Source organism: Scyliorhinus torazame, chromosome 5 (genome assembly GCF_047496885.1).
Source record: "Scyliorhinus torazame isolate Kashiwa2021f chromosome 5, sScyTor2.1, whole genome shotgun sequence".
Classification (NCBI taxonomy): domain Eukaryota; kingdom Metazoa; phylum Chordata; class Chondrichthyes; order Carcharhiniformes; family Scyliorhinidae; genus Scyliorhinus; species Scyliorhinus torazame.
Window position 1 is genome coordinate 88,803,077 of NC_092711.1, and position 25,019 is coordinate 88,828,095.

The 25,019-nt window shown below is 49.2% G+C and overlaps 1 protein-coding gene and 1 pseudogene across 1 annotated transcript in view; both read left to right on the plus strand.

The window, feature by feature from the left end:
• The window catches only part of LOC140418840 (uncharacterized), a 37,069-nt gene that overhangs the window by 5,872 nt on the left and 6,178 nt on the right, over positions 1-25,019 (plus strand). The gene's annotated exons all lie outside the window — the stretch shown is intronic.
• On the plus strand, positions 15,758-17,718 carry LOC140418842 (sodium/potassium-transporting ATPase subunit beta-1-like; annotated as a pseudogene).

Sequence of the window (25,019 nt, forward strand, 5' to 3'; positions counted from 1 at the left end):
CCTTCCTAAAACAAAAAAATCTATCCGGGAGTACACTTCATGGACATGGGAGAAGAAGGAATACTCCCTAGCCCTGGGTCTAAGAAATCGCCATGGATCCACACCCCCCATTTGGTCCATAAACCTCTTAAGTACCTTGGCTGCTGCCGGCCTTCTTCCAGTCCTTGAGCTGGATCTATCTAGCCCCGGGTCCAGCACCGTATTGAAGTCCCCTCCTAAAATCAAATTTCCTGCCTCCAGGTCCGGAATACGCCCCAGCATCCATCTCATGAACCCCGCATCGTCCCAATTTGGGGCATACACATTAACCAACACTCTCCAGCCTACCACTCACCATTACATATCTACCTCCACTATCTGCTACGATGTTCTTTGCTTCAAATGCTACCCGTTTCCCCACCAAAATGGCCACCACTCTGTTCTTTGCGTCCAGTCCTGAGTGGAACACCTGTCCCACCCATCCTTTCCTTAGCCTAACTTGGTCCGCCACCTTTAGGTGCGTCTCTTGGAGCATAACCACGTCTGCCCTTAGTCCTTTCAAATGCGCGAGCGCTCGGGCCCTTTTTATTGGTCCATTCAGGCCTCTCACGTTCCATGTGATCAGCCTCACTGGGGGGCTACCTGCCCCCTCCCGTGTCGACTAGCCATTACCTTCTCTAGGCCAGTCCCATATCCCGCCTCCGCGCTCCCGCTCGCTCCCCCAGCGTCGCATTCCGCCCCCGACCACCCGCTCTTTAGCCATTTCCTTTTGGATTTCCGCAGCAGCAACCCAGTTGTCCCCCCCCCCCCCCCCCCGCTAGATCCCTATCTAGCTTGATTGCTCCCCCCATATCAAAATAACTATTTAAATGGAAATAAGGATTGTGTGATCCACTGTAGTCCTTTGGGTCGTGGGAGTGGGCCTTTCCTGATTCCCTCTCCTCACATACCTGTCTGCACCTCTTTGGATGTGAGCTATACTGAGTTACAAAAGGCACTTTGGTCTTTCTTGCCTCTCTTCACTTTCAATAAGATGTGGAATAAACCTGAGGTGTGTAAGAAACATTTCCCCAGCACTGGAAATGTGGGGACTATGGAAATGGATTTAATTATCCATCTAACCTGGAAATTATTTGGTGTATTCACACTAGGGAGAGGCCGTTCACCTACTCCGTCTGTGGGAAGGGATTCACTCTATAATCCGACCTTCTGAAACACCAGAGAGTTCATCTGGAGAAAGTGCTTTCAACTGTGTTGAATATGGGGAGCAATTTAATGCACGTTTTGTCACAGCAGTGAGTTGACACTGAGAAGAGAGTGGTCCAGCTTTCCATCAACTGTTATTGGAAGAAGCTGCTCACACGCAGCACCGCCCCTCATTCACTCCGATTGGCTGGAGGACCGGAAACACCGGCTTGGTCCTCTGGTCCCGCCCCTTTTCCTGTCAATCACTCCCGGGCAGAGTGAACCGAGCATGCGCAGGCAATGGCAGCATTTGGTATGAGTTCTCGAGCGAGCGGGTTTAAAATAGAGATTGTCCGAAGACCGAGTGCGGACCCAGAGTCCAAAATAAAATCGTCAACATGACTATCAAACCATGAATATTGGCTTCCGGTGACGGCGGGCGGGAGGCGGCCGCACAATGGAGGGCTCCCATTCGGCAACGGCATTTTCGGGGCTTTAAGCCCGGTCCCAGGGTCCGCGGAGGCGGCAGAAGCAGGGAGGAGGCACGGAGGAGGCACAGTGAAGACACAGGAGGAAAAAAAGAACAAAGAAAAATGTCGAGGGTGAGCAAGAAAACGGCCGGACAAAAAACAACTGGAGGTCCGTCGGGGAGTGGAAAGGTCACCAGGAAAAATGGAGGCTGGAGCATCAGGGAAGGCCGCACTGCTTACGGCTGAAGAAATAACCAAGGTGATGGCTGCGGAATTTGAAAAGCAGTTGGTGCAGATTGCGAAATGCATGGAGACGATGCGGAAGGAGATGAGGGAGGTCTTGAGTGTGCTGGTGGAGGAGGCGGTTTCCCCGGTGAGGACGGAGGTGGCGAGCGCAGTGGCGGAGGTGCGAGAGCAAGGGGAGGCGCTGAAGGAAGTGGAGGAGATGTTATTGCAGCATGGTGATCAACTTACCTCGATGGGGAAAGAGATGCGGAAGGTGATGGATACTAACCAGGATCTGCGAGGAAAAATGGAAGACCTGGAAAACAGCTCCAGGCGACAGAATTTGAGGATTGTGGGGCTGCCCGAAGGAGTTGAAGGACCGAAGCCGACTGAGTATTTTGCCGCGATGCTGGCAAAACTATTGGGGGAGGGGGAGGATCCCTCCCAATATGAACTGGATCGGGCTCATCGGTCGTGGAGGCCTGTACCAAAGGCGAGTGAGCCGCCAAGGGCAGTGACTCTGTGCTTCCGTAGGTACAGGGTGAAGGAGAAGGTCCTGAGCTGGGCCAAGCAGAAGCAGGTGCTGCAGGGGGCTGGAGCTGTTATACATGTATACCAGGACTTTACGGTGGAGCTGGCAAGGAGGCGGGCTGCCTTCAACCGGGTGAAGAGGGCACTGTACATTAGCACAGTGCAGTGCGGCATTGTATATCCAGCGAAGCTGAGGGTGGCTTACAAGCTCAGGGACTTTTATTTTGGAACGGCGGAAGCAGCGGAGGAGTTTGCGAAAGCAGAAGGACTGTGGCAGAACTGACAAATTGGGGAATGGCAATGTGCCGATGTAACCTCATGATTGTATTTTCTTCTTTTTTGTATCACTGCGCGCGGGTGTAGAGATTAAAGGAGCCAATGTATATATTTGGACAAGGGAAGGGACGGGACTTTCACTCGAAATGAGAGTTCTTTGGGGTGTAGGTGGATATGCGGGGTTTGTGTGCTAAAAGGGGATCTTTGGGCTTTACTAGGGCTGGGCAAGTGGGAAAGGGACACGGGCGGGGGCGCCCACGCTGGCTGGTTTAAGCCGGCCAGTGAACAGGAGTGAGGTGGAGGGAGGGGCAGCGGCCATCGGAGCCTGGCAGAACAGGGTCCGAGTGGTCAAGCCGGGGTGGAAAGTTGGGGGGAAGGAACCAAGGTTGGGAGGAGGAGTTTTACAAGAGGCAGTGGACGGGAGGAGCTGGAGAGCTGCGGTGGTGGGGGAGGGGGAGCTGTGTAAGATTAAGGGTGATTATGGGTAATCCCTGATTCCTTTTTGCCATTTGTTTATGTAAACATGCGGGTTGAGGTTTGGGGGTTGGTGGGTAGTTGGGATCGTTGTTATTATAGGGACTGACATATCTCGCTGATTATTGTTTATTGTTGATGGATGTAAATGTGGGAGAAAATGTGAAAAAGGAGGAGAATAAAAAAAATTTCAAACAAAACCATGATTATTATTTCCCGCATCAATCTCGACTCCCTGGTTTCATCCCTGGCGTCCAGGTCCGTCTCTCGCATGCGCAGTGTGGAGCTCACTCGGAGCGTCTGTAAAAATGAAGGCAAATGATAAATGGGGAAAAGTGGGATCTGTGAAAATGGTGATGGTCAGGAAATAGCTGCAAATTAAGGAAATAATGATTGAGCATAGAGTTTAAAAAGGAAGGGATATGCTAATGACTAATTAGTGTCCGTAAAAACTCATTGGGAATCCAGGTTCGAATTCCTACCACGGTGGACAGTGGAACCTGAATTTAACAAAAAATCTGTAATTATAAGTCCAATGCTGAAATATGAAACCATTATCGTAAAACCCATCTTTCACTAATGTCCTTTAGGGAAGGCCCTGGTCTGGCCTACATGTGACTCCAGACCCACAGCAATGTGGTTGTTCTTGCCCTCTGAAATGGCCGAGGAAGCCATTCAGTTCAAGGGCCTTTAGGAATTGGCAATAAATACTGGCCCAGCCAGCGATGCCCACATACCACATATGAATTTTAAAAAGTCACAGAATACTCCAACACAAGGAGGCCATTTGGCCCATTAGGTCTCTGCCAGCTCTTTAATGGAGAAATCCAATTTGTCCTATTTCCCCCATCATTTTTGTAAAACCAGAAGAACACAGGAATTGGGAGCAGGAACAGACCATTTGAACCCTTGAGCCTGTTTGCCATTCAATTAAATCATGGCTGACCCGATTATGGCCCCAACTCCACTTCCTTGTCTGTCCCCATTACACTTCCCGTACCAGCCTCCCCAAACAGGTGCCGGAATGTGGCGACGAGGGGATTTTCACAGTAACTTCATTTGAAGCCTACTTGTGACAATAAGCAATTTTCATTTTCACTCCCTTGTCGATCAAAAATCTATATAAATCAGCACTAAATATTCTTTTATTCATTCACAGGAGGTGGGCTTCACTGCTTTACCAACAGTCATTGCTCAACTGTAATTGCTCTTGAGATGTTGGTCCGACTGCCTGGATGAGAACGGCTGCTCGGTGGGGAGGACGGGGGATGATTTTGAGTCCATCTGTAGCGAGGCGGTGGTTTCCCTCGTGCCCGACACCAAGTCGCCCCTCATCTCCTGAGGGGAACACTGGGATTTTCTATATGCCAACCTTAGTCGCCGAAACCGAGTGCAGCTAGATCTCGACCGGTGGTTGGACATAATAATAAGCTTTATTGTCACAAGCAGGCTGACATTAACACTGCAATGAAGTTACTGTGAAAAGCCCCAAGTCGCCAAATTATGGCACCTGTTCGGGTACACAGAGGGAGAATTCATAATGTCCAATTCACCTAACAGGACATCTTTCAGGACTTGTGGGAAGAAACTGAAGCACCCGGAGGAAACCCACGCAGACACAGGGAGAACGTGCTGACTCTGCACAGACAATGACCCAAGCTGGGAATCAAACCTGGGACTCTGGCACGGTGAAGCAACAGTGCTAACCACTGTGCAACTGTGGCACTGCTCATTAAGTCTTCCCGCACCTACGTTAAAGAGGTGGGAGACACGAACATGACTGAGCAGCGTTGGCTGAAATCTTTCCTCACTGGACTCCTGAGGGAGAGTTGGGGCCCGCGCTCCTCTGCTCTCTCTGAACACTAGAAACGTAAAGGTAGCACTTTACTGCTGACATGGAGGTGACATAGTCAACCACAACATCAAAGGCAGCAGGGACACGCCCTGCAGGTTCCAGAACTTTTTGGTCCTCCGGGACAGGAAGTATGCGGCGTGCTTCCTGCAGGAAACCCACACTGCTCTGGGAGATGAAGCCACATGGCTCCTGGAGTGGTGAGGGGTGTCTACATGAGTCACCTAACCTCACATTTAGGCAAAGTGGCTCTATTTTTGACCCCACATTTTCAGCGGAGATCTTTGGGGTCAAGGGGCCAGTGCCCGACCTGACGGTCCACGAGGGGGCTGAGGTACTTCACCTTGTGAATGTCTATGCTCCCCAGGCTGGACAGCAGAAGACGACTTTCTTCGAACAAGTGTCCACTCATCTTGGCACCATTGCTGTGGAAAAGTGCATCATCCTGGGGGTGGAATTTTAATTGCACCCTCGGAACAAAGGACTGCCTCGTACCCAGTGCAGCTCTCGTGCGGTGGTGAAGTTAAGGAACCTGCTCGGGTTCTTTGACTTGGTGGATGTCTGGTGGACTATCCATCCTGACTCCAGCACCTGCAATTTAATGAGGCCTGGGGTCAGAGCATCCAGAATCGACTGCCTCTACATTTCAAGGGCATATCTGCCCCATGTCCTGATGGCATCTGTGCAGCAGGTGCTTGCAGAGATTTGTGGGAGGACCTGCCGCAGGTCGACCCAGAGGGTGCCGGGAGACTTTCTACCCAAATGAGCATTGCAGAACTGACCGGCACCCTCGACAGTCTATCCAGGGGCAAAACCTGGGGTGTATGGGCTGACCGTCGAGTTCTTCCGGGCGTTCTGGGATGTCCTGGGGAGTGACTATGCGGCGATCCTGGGGAAAGGTATCACGACCGGGAAGATGCTCCTCTCATGGCCTGCAGACACCATTACCCTGCTGCCAAAAAAGGGGGATCTCCACCATCTTAAGAACTGGTGTCCGGTCTCCCTCCTCAGCACGGATTACAAGATCTTCGCCAAGGCGATGTGTTTGTGCCTTGGCACTGTGCTGGACCACATGATCCACCCTGACCAGTTCTACACGGTCCCGGGCCGCACGATCCATAGCAACATCCATCTGGTCCAGGACCTGGTCCATCATTCCCAGAGGGCTGGTTTGTCGAGCACCTTCCTGCCCCTTGATCAGGAGAAGGCGTTCAACAGGGAGGATCACGAATATTTATGCAGGACTCTGCAAGCATTCGGGTTCGGGACACATTTTGTCGCCGGGATCCGACTTCTGTACACTGTCGCAGAGTGTCTCGTTAAGGTCAATGGGTCCCTGTCAGCGCCCCTTCACTTTGGGGGAGGAGTGCGTCAAAACTGCCCCTTGCCTCGTCAACTCTATTCTATTTACGTGGAGCCTTTCCTGCGCCTCATGCGGAGGAGGTTGTCGATGCTGCTTCTGCGCAGGCCGGGCATTGGGGTGGTCCTCTCGGTTTACCCTGATGACGTGCTCCTCATGTTCACTGATCCTGCTGACCTGCGGAGGATGCAAGAGTGCCAGGCTGTGTACTCCGCCGTGTCCTCTGCCAGGATAAACTGTGCCAAATGTTCCGGACTCCTGGTCACTCTGTGGCAGACAGACCCCCTCCCAGAGGAGCTCAGGCCTTTCACCTGGAGCAGGCCCAGCCTCCTCTACTTGCGAGTACATCTTTGCCCGGCTGAGGAATCCTGGCAGGCTAACTGGCAGGAGCTGGCGGCCAAGGTCATGCTCGCAGGAAACATTGGACAGGACTGCTCTGAGTGCTGTCTTACAGGGGTCGAGTTCTCGTCATAAACCAGCTGATAGCCTTCATGTTGTGGTACCGGCTGGTCACTTCGACCCCTCCCTCTGACTTTGTCACAAAGCTCCAGACAATGCTTGTAGAGTTCTTCTGGGACAAGGGACTGCACTGGGTCGCTGCTGAGATTCTGAGTCTCCCACGTAGGGAGGGCGGCCAGGTGCTGTTGTGCCTTCGCACCCAGGTGGTGACCTCCGCCTTCAGACTCTGCAGCGTTACCTTTACTTTGAGTCCCCTCCACGATGGTGTGTCCTAGCGATGCATTTCTTCTGCCATGTGCACGGCCTGAATTATGACATGCAGCTCCTGTTCATAGATCTGCAGGGTCTTCGTTACCCTCCGCTGGCGCTGCCCGTCTTTTACCAGGACCTGCTCTGCTCAGGAATCCGCACCTCCACCAATACCATTTTGAGCGACTGGCGGAGGAACGAGCTGTGGCTGCTGGGCTAACCAGGATCTTGGACGTGCTGGGTGGCGGAAGAATGGGCTGGTTGACACCCCATGAGTTAGCACAACGTGCGGTGGTGGACATCCGGCTTGTGGCCAATGCCATCCGAGATCTCAAAACGGTGGTGCTCGGATCCGTTGGCACTTGCGGTTTGGAGGACGCACAGTTGAATGGTGGTATCCCGTCTGGGCGAATCCCTGCCTGGACAGAATTCCACATTGGCCCCAGGCCCCGAAGCCTCCCTCGATGGACCGAATGGCCGACTGCAGCTCATATTTGTTTTGATCTCCTGGACAGGAAGCTGAGCTTGGATCTGCCAATCAGCCTGAATCAGCACCTTCAGGAGAATAGGGAGGGTGAATATTAGATACAGCAGAGTGAGAATGGAGGGAGTGTGTGGGATGGAGATTTGCAGCTTTTGGGTATTAAGAAAGAAAATAATGTTCCATAGAAATGGGAATTGTCTGTTCTGAGTTTCTATCCTGTACTGACAGTGATGAATTTTGTAAATTGTTTTTACAGGATATTAGACGAGGTGGAATTATAGACCAATCTCAATCATCACGTCTCGATCTGACAGTCACTCCCTTCCTTGGAACCTGAATATCATCGGCCTTTGAATCTAGAAGGAGAAAGTTTACCCAAACTGTCAGCTAAAGATTTCAAACATCAGTGTGACTGGAAAAGCACCGAGACCCACACAACGCACACCCGAGTGAGAGTGTTCCAGTGAACTGACTGTGGACAGTTCCTTAACCAGTTCCACAGCCTGAAAAACATCACAATATACTCAGCAGGAAAAGACTATACCTGTGTTGTGTCTGTGGAAGTGGCTTCAACTGATTGTCCAGCCTGGAGCGACACGAGGGGACCCAAAGCATGGAGAAACCGTGGAAATGTGAGGACTGTGGGAAGGGATTCAGAGTCCCATCAGAGCTGGAAACTCATCGACGCAGTTACACTGGGGAGAGGCCGTTTACCTGCTCCCAGTGTGGGAAGGGATTCACACGGTTATCCAGCCTGCAGAAACATCAGAGAGTTCACACTGGGGAGAAGCCATTCACCTGCCCTGTGTGTGGGAAGAGATTCACTCGGTTATCTCACCTGCATTCACATCAGCGAGTTCACACTGGGGAGTGGCCATTCACCTGCCCTCAGTGTGGGAAGGGATTCACTTGGTTATCCAGTCTGCAGTCACACCAGCGAGTTCACACTGGGGCGAGGCCATTCAACTGCTCTCAGTGTGGGAAGGGCTTCACTCAGTTATTCAATCTGCAGACACACAAGCGAGTTCACACTGGGGAGAGGCCATTCACCTGCTCTCAGTGTGGGAAGGGATTCACTCAGTTATCCAACCTGCAATCACACCAGCGAGTTCACACTGGGGAGAGGACATTCACCTGTTCTCAGTGTGGGAAAGGATTTGCTGAATTATCCAGCCTGCAGTCAGACCAGCGGGCTCACACTGGGGAGAGGCCATTCACCTGCTCTCAGTGTGGGAAAGGATTTACTCAATTATCCACCCTGCGGAGACACCAGCGAGTTCACACTGGGGAGAGGCCATTCACCTGCTCTCAGTGTGAGACGGTATTGCATGTTTCATCGCACCTGCTGTGACACCAACAATTTCACAATTGATTACAGGGGTTGGATTCTGCTGTTATTGTTTCTGCTCCACATCCAGGACTGCATTTTGTTCATTCTGACAGGTGGTCAGTGGGGATGGTCGGAGGGTTTTCTTCTGCTGGACTGGCCGGTCTCACCACCTTGCCTCCAGTGGGCTGATGCTCTTTGAGCCTTGTTACTAATACTTTGCTTCAAATTGCACAAGGGTGTTTGGAAGATTGAAGATATTTAGTTTCCATTTCTGTTTGGAAAACCACAAAACATGCCACGTTGCCATGGAGATGGACCCTGGTGGTTACATGGTTCTTTTGTTTAATTTATCTGTGTGTTCCTCACAGAAGAAAACTCAGGGTATGAAGGGCAAGTTGTCTGAGGTGGACTGGGAATCTGATTGGTGCAGGGAATACCGAATATTTAAGGAATTATTTCATACTTATCAGGAGGTCGGTTAGCTCAGTTGTCTGGACGAGTGGTTCATGATGCAGAGCAAAGCCAACACCATGGATTCAACTCCCGTACTGGCTGAGGTTATTCAAGAAGGTGCCACCTTCTCAACCAGGCCCCTCGTCTGAGGTGTGCTGACCCTCAGGTTAAATCACCTCCAGTCAGCTCTCTCTCTGTCAAAGGGGAGAGCAGCCTATGGTCCTCTGGGATTTTTGAGACTTTTGTTTCACATATAAACAACAAATATAGATTCCTTTAAGGAATAAAAATCCATCAGGAAAAGTGATGCAAACTTGGCTAACAAGAAAAGTTAAAGATCCCATTAGATCAATGGAAAAGCTCATAACATGGTCAAAATATTAGTAAATCTGAGGATTAGGAACTTGCTTTAGAATTCAGCAAAGGGGGATCAATAAATTGATAAAGAGAAATAGAATATGAGAGAAAACTGGGGAGAAACATAAAAACCGACTGGAAAAGCTTCTACAGGAATGTGAAAAGGAAAAGATTAGCAAAGTCCAAAGTGGGTCCATTCCAGGCAGAGACAGGAGAGTTTGTAATGGGGAGTAAGGAAATGGCAGAGAAACTAACCAATGTGTGTCTGTCTTCACAGAGGAAGATGCAAAAATTTCCACAAAACACGAGTGAACCTAGGGACTCGTGAGCACGCGGGACAGGAAAAGATGCGAATTTGTGAAAAAGTAGCACTGGAGAAATTAATGGGGTTGAAATTGAAGGATAAATCCCCAAAAGCTGATGATCTACATCCCAGAGTGTTGAACGAGGTGGCTGTAGAGATCTCTATTCCTCATTCTAAATTCTCCTGACTCTATCTGGAATGGACAAACATTTCCTTTTTACGTACCGATAGAACCTTTTATAGTCCATTTGTATGTGTTTTGCTAGTTCACAATCATATTCTATTCTCCCTCGCTGTCTCAGTATCTTGGTCCTCTGCTATATTCTGAAATCCTCCCAATCCTCAAGTTTTTTCCTATTTCTGATAACTTTATCGGCCTTTTCTTTCAATCTTATCCAAAACCACTTCCTCTGGTAGTGATGGTTTTTTGACCTTTTGAGGTTCTTGTGCCTTAAGGGCTGGTTTTGCACAGTTGGCTAAGACAGCTGGCTTGTAATGCAGAATAAGACCAGCAGCGCAGGTTTAATTCCTGTTCCAGCGTCCCCGAACAGGTGCCGGAATGTGGCGACCAGGGGCTTTTCACAGTAACTTCATTGAAGCCTACTTGTGACAATGAGTGATTATTATTATTATTGAAGGAATGTAAAGTGTGAAATAATTATTGAAAGTCTATCCATTGCCTGTGGACTGTCACACCTTTTAATGTATTTACCCCAATCCACCTCAACTAATTTGTCCCTTCGACCTTCAAAATTTCCTTCAAACTTAATATCCTGGCTTCAGATTTGAATACCTCATATTCAATATTCTGATCACTCATCCCTAAAGGTTGTTTTCAGTGTGATTATCAATTAGCCCTTTATCGTTGCATAATATTAGATCTACAAGAGCCTGTTCTCTGTTTGGTTCCACAACTTACTGCTGTAGATAACTGTCCCTAACACACTCCAGAAACTTGTCCAGCATTAGTGCCCATTAGGTTAACCGAGTCTACATGCAGATTGAAGTCACCCAATAATGTTTTACCCATGCTACAAGCTTCTCTCATCTCCGATCAATACCATATCCCACACAACCCCTGCTGTTTGGTGTCCGAAACAGTTCTTACCAATGTTTCCTGCCCCATGGTGTTTCTTGGCTCCACCCAAACATATTCCACATTTTGTATTCCTGATCTGAGATCCACCCTTACTAATGTTCTGATGCCGTCCCTTATTATCCGAGCAACATCACCTCACCTCCTTTTCCTTTTTGCCTGCATCATCAACAAACTAAGCGACCATACCTTTGGTCCTGTCATCAAAGTCATTGATATGAATTGTGAAACGTTGATGCTCCAGCACTGATCCCTGTGTCACACCGCTCATTACATCTTGCCAACCAGAAAATGGCCTATTTGTGCCTACTCTCGGTTTTCTGGCAGCTGGCTAATCTTTCCCTGTGAAAGACCGTTCTGGGATTAAAGACTGCCAGACTGTGAAAAGAAAAGAACGGAAGTGAATCCTCAGAAATGACTCATTACATTGGACTGGTTCTGAGATAATTCAATTTCGACTTGCAGGGCAGAGTAACTATAATCGCGCAGTGCGACTTTAGATTGTGTAACTTTGGTACGGTAGCACAGTGGTTAGTACTGGAGCTTCACAGCGCCAGGGTCCCAGGTTCAATTCCCACTTGGGCCACTGTTGTACAGAGTCTGCACGTTCTCCCCGTGTCTGCGTGGGTTTCCTCCAGGTGGTCTGGTTTCCTCCCACAAGTCCCGAAAGATGTGCTTGTTAGATGAATTTGGCATTCTGAATTCTCCCTCTGGGTACCCGAACAGGCGCCGGACGTGGCAACTAGGGGATTTTCACAGTAACTTCATTGCAGTGTTAATGTAAGCCTACCTGTGACAATAATAAAGATTATTATTATTTAAAAAGAGCAAAGTTCTGTGCGCAGGATAAAGTAGCTTCTAATTTGTTTGTTGCATTAAAAGTCATAAAACGTGAAGTCCCGTCGTGTGATCCTTTAATTTGTTGACTGGGAATTCAATTTTTTTTCAAGAAGTTGCTGACCTTTATGGAGGTCCTAATCCACAAATTCTGACTTCCCTCGTGCACTTTTCTGTCTCTGTTGCTCGTGTCAATGACAGCCCGGTGATGGAGCTGAGGACTGAATGTAGCTGAGAATAAAGGGGCCTGTTCACTAATAGAGACAGGAAGGTGTTGGAGGCCTGACTGGCAAATGGACCTCCAACTAATCAGGGGTGGAGGGTGACAGGGGCTGATGGTGATGCGACTGCCAGGTTTCATTGCTCCTGTGTCCAAAGCGGGGAGTTAGAGAAACAGGGTACAGAGGAGCTGAAGGAAAACAATTTGGGACCAGAACATTGTGAACATCCTTTTTCTCTGGTTGTCTTTGATCCTCAAACAATTCTCTGTTAGTTTTTTTAACCATGTTCTGTTTCATCAATAAACTTTCAACCAGAAAATACATTAATTTGCTGGACTTGTCCTAGGGTAGAGAAGATTTGATTTTTCTTTTGATGCATAGTTTGAAAATGAAGTTCAGGGAATCAATCGTGACTAATTTATCAAGGTTCTTTGAGGAGGTAACAAGGGATGTCAATAAAGGAAAACATGTAGATGTGCTTTATTTGGATTTCCAGAAGGTATGTCCCAAGGTGCAACATCAAAGCTTATTACACAAAATAAGAGCTCACTGTGTGGGGGGCAACATATCAGCATGGATAGAGGATTGGTTAGCGAACAGGAAGCAGCCAGCAGGTATAAATGGGTAATTTCTGGGTGGGTAAGATGTGACAAGTGGAATATCACCAGGATCAATGCTGGGCTCCCAACCATTTACAATCAACATGAATGTGTTAGGATGACGGGATTGAATGTATGACTCGGGTAGAGAAGTAATATGTGAAGTAGATTTAAGGAGGCTGCAAAAGTCGAGAGAGAGTCACCCAAGGCCGGAATCGCACCCGGATCCCAAGGGCTGTGAGGCAGCAGTGCTAACCACTGTGCTCCCGTGCCACCCCTTCAACTGTCCCTTTATTGTCACTGGGTCAAACTCCTGGAATTCCCTCAGGAACAGCACAGTAGGTGTATCTATACCACACGGACTCCAGCGATTCAAGAAGGCAGCTCACCACCTTCTCAAGGACAATTAGGGATGGGCAATAAATGTTGGCCTCGCCACATCCCATGAAAGAATAAATAACAAATTCCTACCTTGGAGGTGAAACTATGTTCCTGTCAGGGGGCGGGGCTTGGATCACCTTCAGACTCCCTCAGCAATGACCGCACAGGTGCACTGAAATGAAATGAAAATGAAAATCGCTTATTGTCGCAAGTAGGCTTCATATGAAGTTACTGTGAAAAGCCCCTAGTCGCCACATTCCGGCGCCTGTTCGGGGAGGCTGGTATGGGCTGGTACTGCAGCATATCGCCCTCAGCAAGATGGCAGCCGTTAACCTGGGCCTTTCATCGGAGAACCGCATTGAAGGGGCGGCACGGGAACACAGTGGTTGTTTGCAAATGCGGATCGGTAGCTTTTCATTCTGGGCCTACACCGGGTGTTTATGAAGCCTCACAAACCACCCGCCAGTACTATCGCTCCCCGCTCGCCTGCAGTTTCTAATTCTGTCAGAAGTCTTACAACACTAGGTTAAAGTCTAACAGGCTTGTTTCGAATCACTAGCTTTCGGAGCGCAGCTCCTTCCTCAGGTGAAGGAACAGTGCTCTGAAAGCTAGTGATTCAAAACAAACCTGTTGGACTTTAACCTGGTGTTGTAAGACTTCTTATTGCGCCCACCCCAGTCCAACGCCGGCATCTCCACATCATATATAATTCTGAACTGCGAAGAATTTCACCCCAAGAACATCGCTCCAGTATCGGCGCTGCACATGCTCCAGATTACAATACCCGGGGAGTGATTGACGGCAGCTCAGGACCAATGGGAAGAGGGGGGCGAGACTGGCGAACCAAGCAGGAGCAGCTGGTCCTCCAACCAATGAGAATGAATGAGGGGCGGGGCTGAGCCCAGAACTCCCTTATTGGCTGAAACTCTGCATCATTTCGAAAGCTGATTTGTCTCAAACTCCAGGAGAAAACTGGACCTTTCTGTTTGTGGCTTTAACCCTGTGGGTGTGGAGCAAACATTTCAACATTTGTTACTGAAATGTGGCAACATGATGAAATAATGCTGATTTAAAGGAATAATTCGGCAGACAGGGAATGTCACCATGAGAACAAGGAGTCCCTGATTTCAGTTGGTGAACGAGCAGAAGGGTCAGGACAAGTTAGGGAGAAGGTTAATAATGTCATCATTTAGAACAACACAGACTATAAAGGAACATAAGAACTAGGAGCAGGAGTAGGCCATTTGGTCCTTCGAGCCTGCTCCGCCATTCAATGAGATCATGGCTGATCTTTTGTGGACTCAGCTCCACTTTCCCATCCAAACACCATAACCCTTTATTCCTCAAAAAACTATCTACCTTTATCTTGAAAACATTTAATGAAGGAGCATCATTATCAACTGGTGTGTGGAGAGATCATGTTCACTGTAGATCTGTCAGCACAGAAACCGCACTGTGCTTCTGGATACACTCATTCTGCAGGTAGATGAATCTTTTAAACATGACCCTAGTGAAGGTCTTCCTGGTGATGCTAATCCTGTAGTTGCTGCAATTTCCTCTGTCACTGCTGTTTTTATCATTTGTGATGATTTTAGCATCATGCACATGGAATGATTCCAGCCTCCCAACCGGGAAGGAGGTCGTGAAGGTGTGACAGTCGATGGGACTTTGCGTTTGAGCAGTTCAGCTGGAATTCCATCCTTGCTGGGCACCTTTCTACTTGTTGAGCAATCAATGGCCTTGTCCAACTTAACCATAACTGGAAGCTGCAGGAGCGTCAGAAAGAGACTGGGATATGTCTACAGCTGACAGTCATGTTCAACCTAGCGGGACATCTGTTCACATCCGTCAGGATGTCACCATCTGGGATTTCAGGGGAACGACTTTGGTGATGGTCAGACCCATTTTTGCTTCAATGACAGGTTAATCTCTGCTGAGTGGCTCTCAAACCAGTCTGTGTTGTGCGCTCCATCTTTATCGTTGAATCCTGTAGGATCTTTCCAATGCAGAAGGAGGCCATTTAGCCCATCGAGTCTGCAATGACCCTGTGAAAGAGCACTCAACCTCGGCCCACTACCCCGCTCTAGCCCCCTAACCCTGGCTGCTGCTGCTGTGTCAGAAATGATTGAACTCAGTGACTTCCAAGTTTCATCAATATCAATATTGATTGATGAAGTTTTTATTGATGTGCCTGTGAAATATTTCACAGTTTAGTTTAATGTTCCTTGATAATGTCATTTCACAATGGACATGTTGCTGTGAGGAATGTGTGAGTAACAATTGTCAGCAATGATTAATCAGCACTTTCTAATTGGAGATGTTAATCAGTGGAACCTTTCAAACTCTGAATTGTAGATTTTGGATCAAACATCAATTTAGGATTGAAGTAAAAGTTCAGAATTGTCTTGTTCCTGTTCAGAGTTCCTGAATGAAGCTTCACCTTCCGCGGGACTCCTGACACCTGGAGCTTCTCAACTCCACTTCCCGCCCGCCCCGCCCCCACCGATGCCCGCACCCCTCCCCCTCCCTTCCTCCGCAACCCCCCCCCCCCCCCCCTCCCCGCCCCTTTCTTGTTTGAAAAGCAACAGCCGCCGCGCGAGTGAGTGCGCGCGCCGCCGGCCAGCATCAGCTCAACAGCGAGGCCAAGCTTTCCTCAAACTCTCCCACAATCCCCCGCTCAGCCTCCTCGAGACAGCATGGCCCGGGCCCGGGCCAAGGGCAAGGAGGCAGGTGGAGACTGGAAGAAATTCCTCTGGGATTCCGAAATAAAAAAGCACTTTTTAGGCAGGACCGGCAGTCGTTGGCTCAAGATATTCTGGTTCTTCTTGATCTTCTATGGCTGCCTCGCTGGGATCTTCATTGGAACCATTCAAGCGCTGCTGCTCACGATTAGTCTATTTGAACCCAAACACCAAGACAGAGTTGCACCCCCAGGACTATCACAAACGCTGTATTTGTTCAAAACAGAAAGTTCCTTTAGTATGTCAGACCCAAACTCCTGCGAAAGTTTTGCGAAAAGTTTGAACACGTTCTTGGATCTTTACAATGATTCCAGTCAGGGTGGCAACACTCCTTTTGAGAACTGTGAAGAGATTCCTCCAGCCTACATTCATGCAGGCCCACTGGACGATTCAGGACAGAAGAGAGCGTGCAGATTTTACCGGACGTGGTTTAAGACTTGCTCTGGATTAAATGATCCTAATTACGGTTATGCTGAAAACCCCGCATTGTTCCGAAGCTCAACAGGATTCTTAACTTTTATCCCGGGCCTCCAAAGAATTCCACCGAACTTGCAGAAGAGTTGCAAATCAATTATAATCCGTTTATTATTCCCATTCATTGTGCAGCAAAGAAAGAAGACTGAGATAAAGTTGGACCTGTGAAATAGTTTTCATAGAATTTACAGTGCAGAAGGAGGCCATTCGGCCCATCGAGTCTGCACCAGCTCTTGGAAAGAGCACCCTACCCAAGGTTCACACCTCCACCCTATCCCCATAACCCAGTAAGCCCACCCAACACTACGGGCAATTTATCATGGCCAATCCACCAAACCTGCACATCTTTGGACTTGGAGGATTCAGCAGCTTTCCTTTGCAGTACTACCCATACATGGCAAGCGTCTGCAGGAAAAATACCTTCAGTTCTTTGTTGCTATTCAGTTTATAAACGTCAAACAGAATACGGAAGTGCGCATTGAGTGTAAAGTGTATGGTGAAAATATTAACTATAGTGACATTTGAGATCACGAGCTGATAACTGCATAATACAATTTGCCCCTTTATTTCAAATTAGTCTAGAACAAACTGTCGTATATATGGGACTTACACTTAATCTATATGCTTTACACTAGCTTTCTGCATTTACCTAGGTACGTATCATAAAAGTAATAGTAGTACATATTTATTCCACTGTAAATGATAATACTTGAGCTATGGGTATGCCCATTACTGTAAATTATAATTCCACTAATGTGTAGCAGTGTTTGTGTTCTTGGGTATTGCTGCCTTGTGTGAGTTTGAGTGTACATTACTGTAGAGCATTCACAGGTCCTTCAAATTATGTTGCCGTTTTTAAGCACACTTTGCTTTCCCAGTTGTAAATACTCTGAAAATTGCCATGGTATTTGATTTTGTTTCTGTTATGCCCATGTGTATGAATATACTGAACTCTGAAGTTTGTGTCGGGGAGGGAGGAAAAGTTGCATTTTTGGGGGGCAATGTTAAGTGTAGGGTGATGGGTTTTATTACGCTTCCTTTTAGGTCTGTTTAATCTTCAATCCGTGTTGAGATCTGGGTCTGGCTATCAAGCTATTGTGATTAGTTATTAAAGTTGTTTGCTGGAACCATCACATGGTGGTGTCTAGAAATGTTTTAAACCATTTTCATGGAAGATTTTATATTTATGCAGTTGTAAAATCTTTTGCAAAGTGTAATTATAAAAGATACCAAAGTCACTGGTAAAATCATAATCTTTATTTTAAACCAATGCAGTAGGATGGCGTTCATGGTGTGCAATGTAACATCTGTAAACTTGTTGAGGGATCAATACTCCACCCGATTTAAAGCATCAACAAATAAAACTCATGAACCTAAAAAAGAGAGTTGGTGACTAAAGGAGAATATCACAGATGGTGCTTTTAAAATGGGTCGTTGTAGCTCTGAAAATCAGTGACATCTGAAAGTATTTAACTGTAGCCAGTTATAGGGCTTGTTAACATCAGCAGATATTGTCAGACCATCAATCCTGGATTTGATTAACAGCAGCACAAACAACAAAATCCAATCCCTGCAGGCACTTGACAACTTGCTGATGTATCAGCTCATACCATGACTGAGTGAATCCCTTCCCACAGCGTCGATGTTGATCTCGGCCCTTTGTGAACCTTCTCCTTAGTGTGACTTTGTTGGTGTCTTAACAGGCTGGATGACTGAGTGAAGGTAGCAAAGTTCAGGAGAAACTATTTCTCCCAAAGGGCTGAATCTGTGGACTTCACTGCCCCAGAGTGCGGTGGATGCTGGGACAGTGAGTAAATTTCAAGAGGAGTTAGACAGATTTTTAATTGGTAATGGGTTGAAGGGTTATGGAGAATGGGAAGGATGGTGGAATTACGGCCAGGATAAGATTAGACATGATTGAATGGCGGAGCAGATTCGATTGGCCAAATGGCCTAATTCTGCTCCTATATCTTATGAACTTAACAACACTTCCCTTGGAGGACTTCTGGTGACGGCGGGCGGGAGGCAGCCGCACAATGGAGAGCCCCCGCTCGGGAACGGCAATTTCGGGGCTTTAAGTCCGGTCCCAGGGTCCGCGGAGGCGGCAGAAGAAGGGAGAAGGCACGGAGGAGGCACCGAGAAGACACAGGAGGGAAAAAAAACCCAAAGCAAAATGTCGAGGGTGAGCAAAAAAACGGCCGAAAAAAAAACAGCTGGAGGTCCGTCGGGGAGTGGAAAGGTCACCGCGGGGTCACCAGGAAAAATGGAGGCTGGAGCACCAGGGAAGGCCGCACTGCTTATGGCTGAAGAAATAACCAAGGTGATGGCTGCGGAATTTGAAAAGCAGTTGGCGCAGATTGCGAAATGCATGGAGACGGTGAGGAAGGAGATGAGGGAGGTCTTGTGTGTGCTGGTGGAGGAGGCGGTTTCCCCGGTGAGGATGGAGGTGGCGAGCGCAGTGGCAGAGGTGCGAGAGCAAGGGGAGGCGCTGAAGGAAGTGAAGGAGACGTTTTTGCAGCACGGTGATCAACTTGCCTCGATGGGGAAAGAGATGTGGAAGGTGATGGATACTAACAAGGATCTGCGAGGAAAAATGGAAGATCTGGAAAATAGATCCAGGTGACAGAACTTGAGGATTGTGGGGCTGCCCGAAGGAGTTGAAGGACCGAAGCCGACTGAGTATTTTGCCGCGATGCTGGCAAAACTACTGCGGGAGGGGAGGACCCCTCCCGATATGAACTGGATCAGGCTCAACGGTCGTGGAGGCCTGTACCAAAGGCGAGTGAGCCGCCAAGGGCAGTGACTCTGTGCTTCCGTAGGTAAAGGGTGAAGGAGAAGGTCCTGAGCTGGGCCAAGCAGAAGCGGGTGGTGCAGTGGGCTGGAGCTGGTATACGTGTATACCAGGACTTTACGATGGAGCTGGCAAGGAGGCGGGCTGTCTTCAACCGGGTGAACAGGGACTGTACATTAGCAAGGTGCGCTGCGGCATTGTATATCCAGCGAAGCTGAGGGTGACTTACAAGCTCAGGGACTTTTATTTTGGAACGGCGGAAGCAGCGGAGGAGTTTGCGAAAGCAGAAGGACTGTGGCAGAACTGACAAATTGAGGGATGGCCATGTGCCGATGTAACCTCATGACTGTATTTTCTTCTTTTTTGTATCACTGCGCGCGCGTGTAGAGATTAAAGGAGCCAAGGTGGTATATATTTGGACAAGGGAAGGGACGGGACTTTCACTCAAAATGAGAGTTCTTTGGGGTGTAGGTGGATAGGCGGGGTTTGTGTGCTAAAAGGGGATCTTTGGGCTTTCCTGGGGCCGGGCAAGTGGGAAAGGGACCCGGGCGGGGGCCTCCACACTGGCCGGTTTGTGCCGGCCAGTGAACGGGAGTGAGGTGGGGGGAGGGGCTGCGGCCATCGGAGCCTGGCAGAACAGGGTCCGAGTGGTCTAGCCGGGGTGGAAAGTTGGGGTGGAAGAAACCGAGGGTAGGGGGAGGAGTTTTACAAGAGGCAGTGGACGGGAGGAGCTGGAGACCTGGGGTGGGAGGGGGGGGGAGTGGGGGGGGGGGGGAGCAGTGTAAGATTAAGGGTGGCTACAGGTAATCCCTGATTTATTTTTGTCATTTGTTTATGTAAACATGCGGGTTGAGGTTTGGGGGTTGGTGGGTAGATGGGATCATTGTTGTTATTATGGGGACTGACATATCTTGCTGATTATTGTTTTTTTTTGTAAATATTTTATTGAAAATTTTTGGTCAACCAACACAGTACATTGTGCATCCTTTACACAATATTATAACAACACAAATAACAATGACCTATTTTATAAACAAAAAATGAATGAATCAATAATAAATAACAAAAATGAAAACTAACCCTAATTGGCAACTGCCTTATCACAAGTAACACTCTCCAAAAATATAATTTAACAGTCCAATATATAATTATTTGTAGCAACGACCTATACATATTATACAGTATATATTAACAACCCTGAGAGTCCTTCTGGTTCCTCTCCCCCCCCCCCCCCCCCCGCCCGATCCTGGGCTGCTGCTGCTGCCTTCTTTTTTCATTCCATCTATCTTTCTGCGAGGTATTCGACGAACGGTTGCCACCGCCTGGTGAACCCTTGAGCCGACCCCCTTAGGACAAACTTAATCCGCTCTAGCTTTATAAACCCCGCCATGTCATTTATCCAGGTCTCCACCCCCGGGGGCTTGGCTTCTTTCCACATTAGCAATATCCTGCGCCGGGCTACTAGGGACGCAAAGGCCAAAACATCGGCCTCTCTCGCCTCCTGCACTCCCGGCTCTTGTGCAACCCCAAATATAGCCAACCCCCAGCTTGGTTCGACCCGGACCCCTACTACTTTTGAAAGCACCTTTGTCACCCCCATCCAAAACCCCTGTAGTGTCGGGCATGACCAAAACATATGGGTATGATTCGCTGGGCTTCTCGAGCACCTCGCACACCTATCCTCCACCCCAAAAAATTTACTGAGCCGTGTTCCAGTCATATGCGCCCTGTGTAATACCTTAAACTGAATCAGGCTTAGCCTGGCGCACGAGGACGACGAGTTTACCCTGCTCAGGGCATCTGCCCACAGCCCCTCCTCGATCTCCTCCCCCAGCTCTTCTTCCCATTTCCCTTTTAGTTCATCTACCATAGTCTCCCCTTCGTCCCTCATTTCCCTAAATATATCTGACACCTTACCATCCCCCACCCATGTCTTTGAGATCACTCTGTCCTGCACCTCTTGTGTCGGGAGCTGCGGGAATTCCCTCACCTGTTGCCTCGCAAAAGCCCTCAGTTGCATTTACCTGAGCGCATTCCCTTGGGGCAACCCATATTTCTCGGTCAGCGCTCCCAGACTCGCAAACTTCATATACATTATTTGTCGTCTCGTTCCCCTCCTCCAGCCCCCAGTTTATTATTCCACAAACAGATCTTTCAGTTGCGTTATTCCTGCTCTTTGCCACATTCCATATCCCCCATCCATTCCCCCCGGGGCAAACCTATGGTTGTTTCTTATCGGGGACCCCCCCAAGGCTCCAGTCTTTCCCCTATGCCGTCTCCACTGTCCCCAAATCTTCAGTGTAGCCACCACCACCGGGCTTGTGGTGTAGTTCCTCGGTGAGAACGGCAATGGGGCTGTCACCATAGCCTGTAGGCTAGTCCCCCTACAGGACGCCCTCTCTAATCTCTTCCACGCCGCTCCCTCCTCCTCTCCCATCCACTTACTCACCATTGAAATATTAGCGGCCCAATAATACTCACTTAGGCTCGGTAGTGCCAGCCCCCCCCTATCCCTGCTACGCTGTAAGAATCCCTTCCTCACTCTCGGGGTCTTCCCGGCCCACACAAAACCCATGATGCTCTTTTCAATCCTTTTAAAAAAAGCCTTTGTGATCACCACCGGGAGGCACTGAAACACAAAGAGGAATCTCGGGAGGACCACCATCTTAACCGCCTGCACCCTCCCTGCCAGTGACAGGGATACCATATCCCATCTCTTGAAATCCTCCTCCATTTGTTCCACCAACCGCGTTAAATTTAATCTATGCAATGTGCCCCAATTCTTGGCTATCTGGATCCCCAGGTAACGAAAGTCCCTTGTTACCTTCCTCAACGGTAGGTCCTCTATTTCTCTACTCTGCTCCCCTGGATGCACCACAAACAACTCACTTTTCCCCATGTTCAATTTATACCCTGAAAAATCCCCAAACTCCCCAAGTATCCGCATTATTTCTGGCATCCCCTCCGCCGGGTCTGCCACGTATAGTAGCAAATCGTCCGCATACAAAGATACCCGGTGTTCTTCTCCTCCTCTAAGTACTCCCCTCCACTTCTTGGAACCCCTCAACGCTATTGCCAGGGGCTCAATCGCCAGTGCAAACAATAATGGGGACAGAGGGCATCCCTGCCTTGTCCCTCTATGGAGCCGAAAATATGCAGATCCCCGTCCATTCGTGACCACGCTCGCCATTGGGGCCCTATACAACAGCTGCACCCATCTAACATACCCCTCTCCAAAACCAAATCTCCTCAACACCTCCCACAAATAATCCCACTCCACTCTATCAAATGCTTTCTCGGCATCCATCGCCACTACTATCTCCGTTTCCCCCTCTGGTGGGGCCATCATCATTACCCCTAACAGCCTCCGTATATTCGTGTTCAGCTGTCTCCCCTTCACAAACCCAGTTTGGTCCTCGTGGACCACCCCCGGGACACATTCCTCTATTCTCATTGCCATTACCTTGGCCAGGATCTTGGCATCTACATTTAGGAGGGAAATAGGTCTATAGGACCCGCATTGTAGCGGGTCCTTTTCCTTCTTTAAGAGAAGCGATATCGTTGCTTCAGACATAGTCGGGGGCAGTTGTCCCCTTTCCTTTGCCTCATTAAAGGTCCTCGTCAATACCGGGGCGAGCAAGTCCACATATTTTCTATAGAATTCGACTGGGAATCCATCCAGTCCCGGGGCCTTTCCCGCCTGCATGCTCCTAATTCCTTTCACCACTTCTTCTACCTCGATCTGTGCTCCCAGTCCCACCCTTTCCTGCTCTTCCACCTTGGGAAATTCCAGCCGATCCAAGAAGCCCATCATTCTCTCCCTCCCATCCGGGGGTTGAGCTTCATATAATTTTTTATAAAATGTCTTGAACACTCCATTCACTCTCTCCGCTCCCCGCTCCATCTCTCCTTCCTCATCCCTCACTCCCCCTATTTCCCTCGCTGCTCCCCTTTTCCTCAATTGGTGTGCCAGCAACCTGCTCGCCTTCTCCCCATATTTGTACTGTACACCCTGTGCCTTCCTCCATTGTGCCTCTGCAGTGCCCGTAGTCAGCAAGTCAAATTCTACATGTAGCCTTTGCCTTTCCCTGTACAGTCCCTCCTCCGGTGCTTCCGCATATTGTCTGTCCACCCTCAAAAGTTCTTGCAGCAACCGCTCCCGTTCCTTACTCTCCTGCTTCCCTTTATGTGCCCTTATTGATATCAGCTCCCCTCTAACCACCGCCTTCAACGCCTCCCAGACCACTCCCACCTGGACCTCCCCATTATCATTGAGTTCCAAGTACTTTTCAATGCACCCCCTCACCCTTAGGCACACCCCCTCATCTGCCATTAGTCCCATGTCCATTCTCCAGGGTGGGCGCCCTCCTGTTTCCTCCCCTATCTCCAAGTCTACCCAGTGTGGAGCATGATCCGAAATGGCTATAGCCGTATACTCCGTTCTCCTCACCTTCGGGATCAACGCCCTTCCCAGCACAAAAAAGTCTATTCGCGAGTAGACTTTATGGACATAGGAGAAAAACGAGAACTCCTTACTCCTAGGTCTGCTAAATCTCCACGGGTCTACACCTCCCATCTGCTCCATAAAATCTTTAAGTACCTTGGCTGCTGCCGGCCTCCTTCCAGTCCTGGACTTCGACCTATCCAGCCCTGGTTCCAACACCGTATTAAAATCTCCCCCCATTATCAACTTTCCTATCTCTAGGTCCAGAATGCGTCCGAGCATCCGCCTCATAAAATTGGCATCATCCCAGTTCGGGGCATATACGTTTACCAAAACCACCGTCTCCCCCTGTAGTTTGCCACTCACCATCACGTATCTGCCCCCGTTATCCGCCACTATAGTCGTTGCCTCGAACATTACCCGCTTCCCCACTAATATAGCCACCCCCCTGTATTTCGCATCTCGCTCCGAATGGAACACCTGCCCCACCCATCCTTTGCGTAGCCTAACCTGGTCTATCAGTTTCAGGTGCGTTTCCTGTAACATAACCTCATCTGCCTTAAGTTTCTTAAGGTGTGTGAGTACCCGTGCCCTCTTTATCGGCCCGTTCAGCCCTCTCACGTTCCACGTGATCAGCCGGGTTGGGGGGCTTCCTACCCCCCCTTGTCGATTAGCCATCACCTTTTTCCAGCTCCTCACCCGGTTCCCACGCAGCTGTATCTCCCCCAGGAGGTGCCCCCCCCGCCCATCCCCTCCCATACCAGCTCCCCCCTCTCCCCAGCAGCAGCGACCCAGTAATTCCCCCCTCCCACCCCCCCCCCCCCGCTAGATCCCCCGCTAGCGTAATTACTCCCCCATGTTGCTCCCAGAAGTCAGCAAACTCTGGCTGACCTCGGCTTCCCCCCGTGACCTCGGCTCGCACCGTGCGACGCCCCCTCCTTCCTGCTTCTCTATTCCCGCCATGATTATCATAGCGCGGGAACCAAGCCCGCGCTTCTCCCTTGGCCCCGCCCCCAATGGCCAACACCCCATCTCCTCCACCTCCCCTCCTCCCCCCATCACCACCTGTGGGAGAGAGAAAAGTTACCACATCGCAGGATTAGTACATAAAACTCCTCTTTCCCCCCTTTTTAGCCCCCCTCTTTGCCCCCCACATTCGCCCCACCACTCTGTTCAAACGTTCTTTTTAATAACCCGCTCATTCCAGTTTTTCTTCCACAATAAAAGTCCATGCTTCATCCGCCGTCTCAAAGTAGTGGTGCCTCCCTCGATATGTGACCCACAGTCTTGCCGGTTGCAGCATTCCAAATTTTATCTTCTTTTTTTGAAGCACCGCTTTGGCCCGATTAAAGCTCGCCCTCCTTCTCGCCACCTCTGCACTCCAGTCTTGATAAACGCGGATCACCGCGTTCTCCCATTTACTGGTCCGAGTTTTCTTTGCCCACCT